Consider the following 13,269-nt stretch of genomic DNA (forward strand, 5'->3'; position numbering starts at 1 on the left):
AACTTCACGATGACTAATAAGGTTCCATCTGATACTAAGAACTCCATCCCTGATGAAAATTTTCTTATTGAGTTTGAAAAAATAGCTTGGGCTGGAGAGTTTGCATTAATTATCAAACAACCACTACGTTATGATTTTTATCTTGTAGTTTTGAGTTGCATAGTGCTGAATTTAGAGTTGCTTGAACAGTCGATAGTTGAGGTTGTATGCTATTCATCTAATGTTATTTTTTTACAAGTACATCATGGCAGCCTTGAACATTTTAGTAAATTGTCACGAGCCGAGACTATCCCCTAGCCGTTACACGGTGCTTAGAACCACAAGTGATCCCAAGCTAACCCATAAGTTAGTATGATACTTGAGCAACTGATTTAGAATACATTAAATAGCTAGTTCTACTATGCAAAAACATAATCATTATGAAATCTGAATAAGTATGTAATTGAGAAAATTTACAATTTGATTAAACTAAGGAAAGAACTCAAATTACCTTACTAACTCTGACTGACATCTATGAAGCCTTTACTATACTGACTATAGATAGTTAGGAGATACCTCCAACTACCACTAATCAATATATATGGAAAAACAAAAAAAATACAACACAGTACAAGAACTAAATCTGACTGGAGTCCCCAAAATAGGAGAACTCATCACCTACTGGATGGAAGCTACAACTGTCTGATTATGATGCATAGGCTATAACTGGTACCTACATTATGAGACAATGTAGCACATAGACATATATGTGGATCAGTACTTCTGGAATGTACTGAGTAAGAAAGGGTGAATGCAATAAGTCAAACCGATTATACATGAAATCTTAAAACATGCATACTAAGTGTAAGTAGACTCACCAAGAGAATAAAATAAGTTGAAAGCTGGTATATCTTAAAACATGATTAACAAACAACATCTAATAAGATTGTGAATCCCTACACTTAGTTTCTTAAAAACTTTAATTTTATAATATAAGTAAAACAGAAGCTAGAAAACCGTAAAACATGGATACTGACATAACTCAAGGATCTGAATGTAGAAATATACTGAGCACGAATACATAAACATATAAAACAAAACATAACATATAATAAGTTGATCTGATTAATGGAATGATTGATAGTTGAATACTGAATAACTGATATCGAAATACTGAATAACTGGTATTTGGATACTGATTAGTTGGTATCTATATACTGATTAACTGATAACTGTATATTGATTGGTAAAACTAAATTGTACTTAGTCTAATAATTGAACTGAAACTATGGGGTACTGTTCATATAAGATAAGGACTAACTAAACAACATGAAATAACTGAGGATGAATGCATAAAAACTGTAATATATGAGAATGTAAGACCAAGCATAAATTTATACTGAGATAAATCTATAATATGAAAGATGGAAAACTGTATCGCTGAATAACTGAAAATCTATACACTTGGTCAAGTAAACCTGAACTGAGAATACACTGAATACTGTTTGAGACTGTGGGAGTTATCATGTAACCGATATAAACTATGTGAGCTATCATGGAGTCCAACGTCTGAACATCATTGAGGAGGGTTGTTCTATCCTTGCCATTGTAAAAGGACCTAAACTGTACTGATTACTAAATGATGTCATGAAGGACAAAGGAGTCTCCCTATACTGGCAGGTGCTATCATGAGATATGTGTCAACCCTAAATAGGTAGAAAGATATCTCAAACTTATATTGGCTATGTAGTTCTGTAACTCAGGGATTTCTACTAAGGGTCAAACCCTAAACTGGCAGGAATGCTGTAAGACCCCACAAAATCCTAAGCTTAACTCAGACCTTTAAATCTTGTTAAGGGGTCCAAAACTTAGAAAATTCCAGGTAAGTATTCAGACTTAGTGTTATTTTAGCCTTCATAGGTTGGAGAATCTATTTCATAACCCTCATGAGCTTAAAGTAATGATTTTTAGGTTTAGTCATGATCACGAATATCATTAAGTGTTCCCAGACAAGTTTTGGATTTTTCAGACTTCATTTGGATAATATTTGAAAGCTCAAATTAATGGATTGACGTGATCTTAACGCGCAACGTCGCCCACCGCATCGATGAATATTTTCCTCCAGCTCCCAGTGCAAATTTTAGTGAACTAATGCGGACTTGATGAGGAGCGTTGGCCATCGCACTGATGCCAACGACACGGCACATGGGTCTGTGCGTCGCTAGGTCAATTTTCAGTCATTAAAATGCCGCGTCCTTAGGGCTAATTGGGTCTTTTTCCAATGTCTATCATCCCCAAAACACGAAAGTAAACCCTTCTAAGAGCAAAAATTATTCATTCTTCACAATTTTCTCTAAAGAACAAACCCTAGAAGATTTCAAATTCAATTCAAGGCTCAAGAACTTACCATCAATCTTTTCAAATTTAATAGTTAAGGTATGTCAAGTGTTCATTCAAGGGTCCCTTCTACCCTTGGAGTTCAAGAATCTATTTTTAAAACCTCAAGTGTATTGATTTCATGAATTTCATATTGGGTTTGATTATAGTCATGATTGTAATGATTAATTGGGTTTCTAATCCATGATTTGTTACAAGTTTCAAGTGGAATTATTTTATATATGTATAGAATCATGTAAATCCATGCTAAACTCTTGAAATTGTAAATGGGGTTTTGAATTATGGTGCCCATTTATAGTTAGTGTCATGTGCATGGATTATGTCCTCCAAGTGTTTGATAAATTGCTCATGTAAACAAAGAAAAAGGGAAAACAATCATGTCATATTAGCTTATGTACAAGTTATATCATGCAAGTGTTTGATGGAATATCTCTATCAATGAGTTATGATCAAGTGCATATGGTTATACCTTTCAAGTTTGTTCTATAATTTATTTTTTATGCTATCGAGTCTTGGGGGTAACCAATACCCAAAAACTTAGCTGTTTACTCACAGTTGTCTTTACCTGTGGCACGGTGCTGACACGCTTCCAACTGAGGTTATAAGTTGGACGCCGAATTAGTTTAGAGAATGATCATTTCAGTTAGATGATTACCTCCCATAGTATTATTTTTAGTCCTCAGAATAGAACTTAGTTCAGTTCTATAGAAATCAGGATTGTCAGACACAGTCATTCATTTCAGTACGAAACTCAGAATAGTTTTACAGAATTACGACTATTAGATATAGTTGCTTAGTTAACAGTAATACAGTATTAGTAAACTCATATATCAGTAAACCAATGATTCTGGATGCAGTACCAATTTTATCATGACCTCAATACAGATTACGTATTTCATGCGTGTACTCTTATTCAGTTATACTTATAATATTCAGTTAGTATTGTTCATGTATATGAACCCATGCATCTCAGCCTACTTCACTTAGCATACAAGTACATTCAAAGTACTGACGCATACCTTTCTTTGTGCTATGATCTCTTATATCATGGGTTCAGATGCACGGTCTCCCGATTACACTTTGCAGCCTGATCCATCAGTAGCAGGCTAGTGGTGAGTCCTCATTCTTTGAGGATAAAATTATTATTACAGTAATACAGTACTCAATTTATTTCAGTAGTCGAAGTTAGTTGGGGACTTGTCCCATCAACTTCTTGATCAGACAGTAGAGGCTTTTCAAACTAGAGTATTTTCAAACAGATGTTCAGTTTTAGCATTTATTTTAGATTTGAACCTTATGGAAAGTTTCCACCTAATTTCCATATAATTATAGTATTATTATTCAATTATTATAGCAGGTACTAGTCATGGGTTAACTTGTGGTCCTTCGGGACTATGAGCACTGTGTAGTGTCTGGGTTGGGGCGTTATAAACTTGGTATCAAAGCCTAAGGTTCAACAGAGTCCTAGGAAGTTTGAAAGTCGTATCTAGTAGAGTCTTCTATATGGGTGTGTAGTATTCCACACTTATGGACAGTAGGCTATGAGATGTTTTAGAAAAGGTTTCCCTTCTTTCAGTAATCATGTCGTGCGAGTGAGCAGAAGCTCAAGTTAAACTCTCTATCTAATCTAAGTTTCTTTTCTATTTATAGAATATGCCTCATAGGAGGACTAAGGAAAGAGGAATGGGAGACCAGCCAACACCTCAGCCCATCCAGCCAGATCCTCTGGATGAACATGTCTCCCACGCTAAATTTAGTACAGCTTTCACCAGTCTAGCTCATTCTATGGCAGCCCAGAATGAACGCCCAACTGCCTTTCCAGCTAACCCAGCGGCCAATACTACTGCAGTCAGGATTCAAGACTTCACCCGAATAAACCCTCCATCTTTTACTTGTTCAAAGTAAGATGAGGACCCACAGGAATTTCTTAATCAGGTGTCAAAGATTACAGATATTATAAGGGTGACAACTAGTGAGAGTGTCAATTTAGCTACATATTAGTTGCAGGATATAGCTCACTTATGGTTTAAATAGTGGAAAGCAGAGAGAGCCACAGATACAGGGCCTATAAAATAGGAGAAGTTTGCTATTTAATTTCTTGATAGGTTCTTCCCGCTAGAGTTAAGGGGAGTGAAAGTTTTAGAATTTATAAATTTGAAGTAGGGAAACATGATAGTATAAGATTATTCTCTTAAGTTTACTCAATTAGCCAGGTATGCTACTCATGTGGTAGCAGATAGCAGATCTTAGATGAGTAAGTTTATGTTTTGCATGCCTAATAGTGTGGTCAAGGAGTGTAGTACCACAATGTTTATTAAGGAGATATACATATCCAGTCTCATGGTCCATGCTCAACAGATAGAGGAGGCTAAGAATAAAGTAAATGAGAGGGAGAATAAGAGAGCTAGAACAGGTAGCTTCAACTTCACCCAACCTAAGTCAGAGGGTGGTAATCATTCTCAGTTCTACCCAAAATCTTTAGTCCCAGCTCTGTCCTTAGACAGTGCTCCAGTGCCAAAATTTAGAGATAGTAATAGAAATAGGGCATCAGGCCCTAAACCCCAGGTTAGTGTTAGAAATGCCCGGATAAATCCTCTCAGCCAGAAATGTGGCAGAAACCATCAGGGTGTCTATAGAGTTGGCAGTGATGTATGTTTTGGATGTGGTAAGCTAGGACACAAAGTCAGACAGTGTCCTCAGGTGGGTTCGGAGAGTTAGCATAATCATCCCTAAGCTCATCCCCGTCCAATTTCAGTTCCCAAATGAGCCCGTCCTAGAGTAGAGGGGTAGTACTTCAGCACTTAGGGGTCAACTTATTTCCTACCTAAGGGCAAGAAAAATAATGTCTAAGGGATGTGTCTACCATCTCATCCGAGTCTAAGACTATAGCTCAGAAATCCATACTCTTGAGTAAGTATCAATAGCATGTGAATCCCTAGAAGTGTTTCTTGAAGATCTTCTCAGAGCTCCTCCCGAAAGGGAAATCGACTTTGGAATAGAACTTCTTCTAGATACTCAGCCAATATCTATTCCACCATAAAGAATGGAACCTACAGAACTCAGAGAATAAAAAGAACAGTTGAAGGATCTCCTAGATAAGGGAGTCATCAGACCCAGTGTGTCCTTGTAGGCGCACTAGTTTTATTCGTGCGTAACAAAGACAGTTCTCTTAGAATGTGTATAGACTACCATCATCTAAATAAAGTCACGGTCAATAACAAGTATCCCTTTCCTAGAATCGATGAATTATTTGACCAACCACAGGGGGCAATTACTTTTCTAAGATAGACCTCAGATCAGGCTATCATCAGCTTAGAGTCAGTGAATGTGACATTTCAAAGACAGCTTTCAAAACTCGGTATGGTCACTTCGAATTCTTAGTCATGTCCTTTGGTCTTACCAATGCCCCAGCAGCTTTCATAGACTTGATGAACTATGTGTTCAAGCAGTACTTAGACATATTTGTTATAGTCTTCATAGTTGATATTCTAGTCTACTCCCGTAATGAGCATGATTATGAAGACTATCTTAGAATAGTATTGCAGACTCTAAAAAATCATCAGTTATTCGCCAAATTTAGTAAGTGCAAATTTTGGCTAAGGTCAGTAGCTTTTCTCGGCCATATCATTTTCGGTGAGGGCATTAGAGTGATACCCAAAAGACCGAAGCGGTAAGAAACTAGCCCAGAGCCATCTCTTCGACAAATATCAGGAGTTTATTAGGCTTGGTCAGATATTACCAATGGTTTGTTGAGGGATTTTGATCTATTGTATCCCCTATATCTAGATTGACTCAGAAGAAGGTCAAATTTTAGTGGTCAAATTCTTATGAGAAAAGTTTTTAGGAGTTGAAGACTCGGCTCACTACAACTCCAATTTTGACCCTGCCAGATAGTTCAAATGGCTTCATCATGTATTGTGATCCTTCCAAGGTTTGTTTGAGGTGTGTTTTGATGCAGAGAGGTAAGGTCATAGCCTACTCCTCTAGATAGCTTAAACCCTATGAAAAGAACTATCCTACTCATGATCTTAAGTTAGCAGCAGTAGTATTTACCTTAAAGATATAGAGGCACTATTTGTATGGTGTGTACGTTGATATGTTCATTGACTATAAGAGCCTACAGTATCTGTTCTCTCAAAAAAACCTAAACTTCTATCAGAGAAGGTGGTTAGAGTTGTTGAAGGACTACGACATGAGCGTCCTGTATCATTTGGGTAAAGCCAATGTAGTGGCTGATGCTTTAAGTAGGATGTCTATGGGTAGTGTTGCTCATATGGAGAATGGTAGGAAAAGTTAGCTGAGGAATTTCATTAGCTTTCCCGACTGAGTGTCCACTTAGTTGATTCAACAGAAGGTAATATATGGCATAAAGAGTTCAGAATCATCTTTGGTTTCTGAGGTGAAGGAAAAGCAGGATAGGGATCCCAGCTAGTTAAGTTAAAAGAATCAGTCTGGGATCAGAAGATAGAGTTTTCTCCCAAGGGGGAGATGGTGTATTGTGTTGTCAGGGTCAGCTATGTATGTCAGGTGTAGATGACCTGAGACAGTGAATTCTCACAAACGCATGGTGTGCGTTATTCTATTCATCCAGGGGCTACTAAGATGTACTGTGATTTGCGGGAGATCTACTAGTGGAGTGGGATGATGAGAGATATTACTAAGTTTGTAGCCAAGTGCTCAATATGCCAGCCAGTTAAAATCAAGCATCAGAAGCCTAGTGGGGCTATACAAGAGTTCAGTATTATCACTTAGAAGTGGGAAGAAGTGAACATGGATTTTGTGATGGGTTTGCCTCGTACTCGTCGTCAACACAATTCAGCTCATTTCCTACCAGTCCATATCTCTTATTTAGCCAAAGACTATGCCAAGCTCTATGTCAGAGAGTTGGTCAGATTACACGGAGTTCTGTTGTCCATTATCTCAGATAGAGGTACACAATTCACCTCTTATTTCTGGAAAGCCTTCCAAAAGGTTCTTGGTAACCAAGTCCACCTTAGTATATCTTTCCACCCTCAGACAGATGGTCAAGCAGAAAGGACTATTCAGACTTTAAAGGATATGCTGCGAGTGTATGCGATAGACTTTAAAGGTAGATCGGATGATCACTTACCTTTGATTGAGTTCGCATATAACAACAACTATTATTCCAGCATATAGATAGCTCCATTTTAGGTGCTCTATGAGAGGAGATGTAGGTCTCCCATTGGTTGGTTTGAAGTGGGAGAGGCCGCAGTGGTAGGGCCTGAATTGGTGTTTGACACCTTAGAGAAGGTTTAGTTGATCAGGGAAAGGCTTAAGACAACTTAGAGCTGATAGAAATCGATGCAGATGTACGGAGAAAGGATCTTGAATTTGAGATTTGTGATTATATGTATCTAAAAATCTCTCCTATGAAAGGAGTGAAGATGTTTGGAAAGAAGGGGAAACTCATTCCCTTATATGTCGGTCCTTATCGAGTTCCCAGCCATTTTAGAAAGGTAGCTTACGAGCTTGAGTTTCCTTTAAATTTAGCTGTAGTCCATCCAGTGTTCCATGAATCCTTGCTTAAGAAATGCATAGGAGACGCTATAGAGGAGAAACCTTCAACAAAATGACGGTAATAGCCAGCTAGACCCAAGAAACTTTGGATGTCAGTCAAAAAGATAGGTCTAGGCCAGTTTCTAATAGCTTCTGTCTTTTAGGGATCAACTCTAATACCCTTGGAAGAAATGATATGACCCAGAAAAGCAACTGACCTCAACCAAAACTCACACTTGCTGAATTTGGCAAATAATTGATGGTTTCTAAGAGTTTGCAAGACAATTCAAAGAAGATCTGCATGTTCATTCTCACTATGGGAGTACACCAGAATATCATCTATAAATACGATAACAAATATGTCAAGATATGGTCTCAACACTCGATTCATGAGGTCCATGAATGCTGCCAGGGCATTAGTTAACCTAAAGGACATAATAAGCAACTCAAAATGACCATAGCGAGTTCAGAAAGCTATTTTTGGGGTGTCACACTCTCTAACTTTGAGTTGATGATAGCCGAATCGAAGGTCTATATTTGAGAAGTAACTTGTACCAAGCAATTCGTCAAACAAATTGTCTATTCTAGGAATAGGATACTTATTTTTGACAGTGACTTTATTCAACTGGCGATAGTTAATACACATACGCAGGCAACCATCTTTCTTTCTCACCAATAACAAAGAAGCACCCCAAGGAGAAACACTGGCCTTATGAAACCCTTATCTAACAGATCTTTGAGTTGCTCTTTCAACTCCTTAAGTTCTGCAGGTGCTATACGGTAAAGAGGAATAGAAATGGGCTGAGTATCGGGAAGAAGATATATCCCGAACCCTATCTCTCTATAAGGAGGTGTCCCTGAGAGATCTTCCAGAAAGACATAAAAAAACTCATTGACAACGCTAACTGACTGGAGAGTTGGAGTCTCAGACTTAGTGTCCTTGACACTAACTAGATGATAAATGCACCTTTTGGAAATAAATTTTCTAGCTTTAATATATGAGATAAAATGACTCTTGGGAGATACAGAACTCCCAGACCACTCAAACACAGGTTCATTAGGAAATTGAAACTTGACCACTCGGGTACGAAAATATATTGAGGCATAACAAGAATGAAGTCAGTCCATACCCAGAATAACATCGAAATCCATCTTCTCTAACTTAATTAGATCAGCCAACATGACTCTATGAAGGACTGTAACAGGACACTTTCTATACACTTTCTAGGCAACAATCGAATTACCCACTGGGGTAGAACCTAAGATAGGCTCAGGAATATTTTCAGGACTCATTTCAAAATTCACAGCAACCAGAGGTGTAACATATCAAAAACTAGACCCAAGGTCCAATAAAATATAGACATTACACTGAAGTATATGGAGCATACTAGTAACAACATTGGGAGAGTCCTCCTGCTCCTGGCAAGATGGCAAAGCATAGAACCTATTTTGGCGCTGACCACCAGCAGTGCTAGAAGAGGTGCCCTGAGCTGGGACTGGGCGAGTCACCTGAGTTGGAGCACTAGCAGTCTGAGTCTGAGTCTGTGGGCGATTATCACGACGCCCTTGCCTGGTATGTGGGCACTCTCTAAGTTTGTGACCCAAGTCACCATACCCGAAACAACCTTTCTTCTCACCCCAACACTTACTCGGGTGGGTCCTACCATACTTAGGACACGGAGGATAATTTGGCTTACTGCCAATACTGTACTGGGACCTGGCTGCATATGACCTGCTACCTTGCTCCTGCCCACCCCTAGGTATGGGAGCACTAGCTGATGATGGTGTTGGTGTAGATGAACGGCTCAGAAATTGAGGGCGATTCCTTCCGTGCGATCTAGTTTGACCCTGTCCGTGCTGTTCGGACCTTACTGTCTTATTCCCTCTCCTTGATCTTATTTTCTTCAATCTGTTGGGCATGAGTCATCATCCTAGAAAGATTCATCTCACAATTTAACATAGCAGACCTGCACTCCTTAATAACATAGCTAGACACTCCTATCACAAATTCACTCATACTGGCCCGATTATCAGCTACTAAGTCATGAGCATATTTGGCCAACTGGTTGAACTTCAGACAGTACTCTTTAACAGTTATAGAGCCTTGTAGCATGTTCATGAACTCCTCTACCTTTGCCTCTCTCATCTCTAAAGGGAAAAACTTATCCAGGAATGCATCCTGGAACTCCTGCCAAGACGTAAGGGCGGCACCCTCACCTCTACCCTTCCTCCAAGCAACTACCCAATCATAAGTAAGATCTTTCAACCGATATGCTACCAACTCCACACTATGCTCCTCAGAGACATGCATAACCTGAGTAATCTTTCGCACCTCCTCCAAGTATAACTGTAGATCCTCATCTGGCTTAGACCCATAAAATTCCAGCGGATTCATCCGCATAAGGTCACGGATTCTCGCAGCAGCTGAATCACCTCCCTGTTGCTGTGGAGCTGGGTCGGATTGGCCTGAATATTCATAGTGACAGCTTTGGCTAGTGCCTAAAAGGCTGCCCGAAATTTGGCATAAGATACATTTTCATTCAGTGGGTTAACAGGCTGGGGTTGCTGACCGTCGTTATTTCCTCTAGCTCAGTGAGGAGGCATAATCTGAAAGAGGAGAGCACGAATTAATAGCTGAAAGGAAACAACTGTAAGCACGATGGACTTCTGAAAGAAAGAAATAATACTTTTTACTAAAATGTCTCGTAGCCTCTTGCTTATAGATGTGGCGTGCTACACACCGATGATTAAGACTCTACTTAACGTGGCTTGCCAGACTCCCTAGGACTCCAATAACCTTAGGCTCTAATACTAAGTTTGTAACGCCCCAAAAATGGGTCCCGAAGCGTCACACCATGCTTAAGGCTACAAGTAGCCCCAAGCTAACCCTTTGAGCCGTTTTCATACCATTCAACACTCATCGACAGGATTACTATAATCAAACATCAAGATATTCTCCATAATATCATAATTAAAGATGAAAGAGATGCAGAAAGTAACAAAATACGACCTCTCCATAAGACTGATCAATCTAACCATCTAGTCTGACAAGCCTCTACTAAATTGTATAACACTGAGCCATTGGGACAGACCCCAAGTGACCCAAACATCAAGGAATAAAACGGTAACTCAAAATAAAAGAGTGAAATCTAAAATAACCAGTCCTCAAACCATGAGGACTCACCACAGCGGAAAATGTAGACCAATGTGCTCGGAGAATCACGTTAAGCTAAGGAATGAGCACCTGGACCTACATTATAGGGAAAATATAGCCCACGTATGAATACATGGGTCAGTACCATGGAATATGGACCGAGTATATGAGGGTGTATGTAAGCTTTCATAAAATTCCTATAGCACAAATATTCATAGGAAAATATTCATGCTATAATAAGAGACTCACATATCTCTAAATAAAATCATCATAATCACCATAGAGTAAAACACATCGGTGAAAACATGTGAGTCATCATAGTAAATCTCAATCACTTTCATAATCATTTTTAAGTCATCAAACGAGTAGCTTTCATAATAATTCTCTTTAAGATATAGAAATATTCATCAAATTCTTCGAAAATGATAACTTTGTTAACTCACACTTTTAAACTATTACATTTTTCATCTCAATCAAAAGAATACACACACACAGGGATTCTCTTACAACCGATATAAACTATGTGAGCTACATGGAGTCCAACGTCCAACCCACATTGGGGAGAGATGTCCTATCCTTGTCATCGGAGTAGGATCTTAATCTTTTGTTCAATAGTGATCACTATATCAATCAGCCTTAGGCTCACATCCTATGGGGGCACGTAGTTCTAGGGAAGTACCAATCACAACTATACCTCCCACTCGGTGCTAAAGACTACTCCCAAACTGAGCTCAGATCATTTCAAAAGAAAATCCACAACAACGCAATTCAACAATTCATATCGGGAGCCATCATGCTACCCCTTTTTCATAATAAATCAACATGTGGATTTCTTTTCTCATTCGAGTTCAAAAATAACTCTTTCAAGACCAAAAGGTCAAATCATTCAAATATCAAGGTGTGTATAACACATTACTTCACCAAAGATCATAATCTTAAAGAGGTTTTAAATCCTATATATCAACACTTGAGCAAAACATTTCAAGATTCATACTTTGTATATCAAACAAGTATAACTCATATAAAATTCTGGAAATTCAACTTGAAACATGATATTAACATCAAAACTCAAGGAATTTATCTTTTAAGACATCACAAAAATATCATAGTTTGTTGAACAAGAATATAGGATAATAGTTTTCATCTCAAATTCATAATTAAACAAGTAAAATTATGTAGCTTCGTAAAATAATACAAATTTTTGGGGACAAGAATGAAAGGATGTTCTTGTTGAAAACCCCACATACCTTTATGGTAACGGATTCGTTGAAAGATTGGACCCTCAATTTGATTGTGCAACCCTAGTTATTTTTCTCCTTTAGTTCTCTTGGATGATGAACTCAGATTGATAATAGGGTTATGATGTGTTTAGATTCAATTAAATTCGTAAGGTTAAGTTTTGGGGTGTGTAAAGAGTGCCAAAAGACTTAATTGCCCTCAAAATAACTCAAAATGGAGGGTTTTAACTACCTGAAACAACAAGTGTGAGCCGCATTACTTATCGCATACATTTACGTATGCGCCACATTGCTTATCGTACAAATTTAAGTATGTGCCGCATTGCTTATAGCACGTATTTAGGCATGAATGCATTGATTATAGCACACATTTAGGTATGCGCCGCATTGCTTATCGCACACCTATTCCAGTAGCCATGTACAATTGGTTAGGCGATGCACTCTACTTCGTTAAGCCATAACTCCTTGCTCGGGTGTCGGATTTTGATGAAATTGGTATCGTTGGAAAGATAATTTGATTCACTATAAGTTGGTGGGTAGAAATATGCAGAAATACCATATATTTATCAAGTTATGCTCATTCAAAGATGACCATTGTGAATTCAAACACTAAAACTTGATGGATTATGAAACTCTTAGCTTGTACTACCTTAAGTGACTCATATAACCACACTTAACACATCATAAGCTCTCTTATAACTAGGGTACTCTTGGTAATTCATGTGCCCAAATATGGATTACAAAATTAGAGGTTTCACATGTATGAACAACGGTTCACTTTCTAGCTTAGGAGAGTAAAGGGCATTATAATATCTCCCCCTTGGGGATATTCGTCCTCAAAAGACGCTGGTTATACTAGGAGTAAACAGAAAACGAAGGGTACACAGCTAAAGCAACTTGCTAATCTTGCCTCTACTTCATTCTACATTTTGGACATAACAAGGAGTGCATGACTCATGAAATCACAGCTGAATAGTATAAAAT

Source organism: Capsicum annuum, unplaced genomic scaffold (assembly GCF_002878395.1).
Source record: "Capsicum annuum cultivar UCD-10X-F1 unplaced genomic scaffold, UCD10Xv1.1 ctg998, whole genome shotgun sequence".
Classification (NCBI taxonomy): domain Eukaryota; kingdom Viridiplantae; phylum Streptophyta; class Magnoliopsida; order Solanales; family Solanaceae; genus Capsicum; species Capsicum annuum.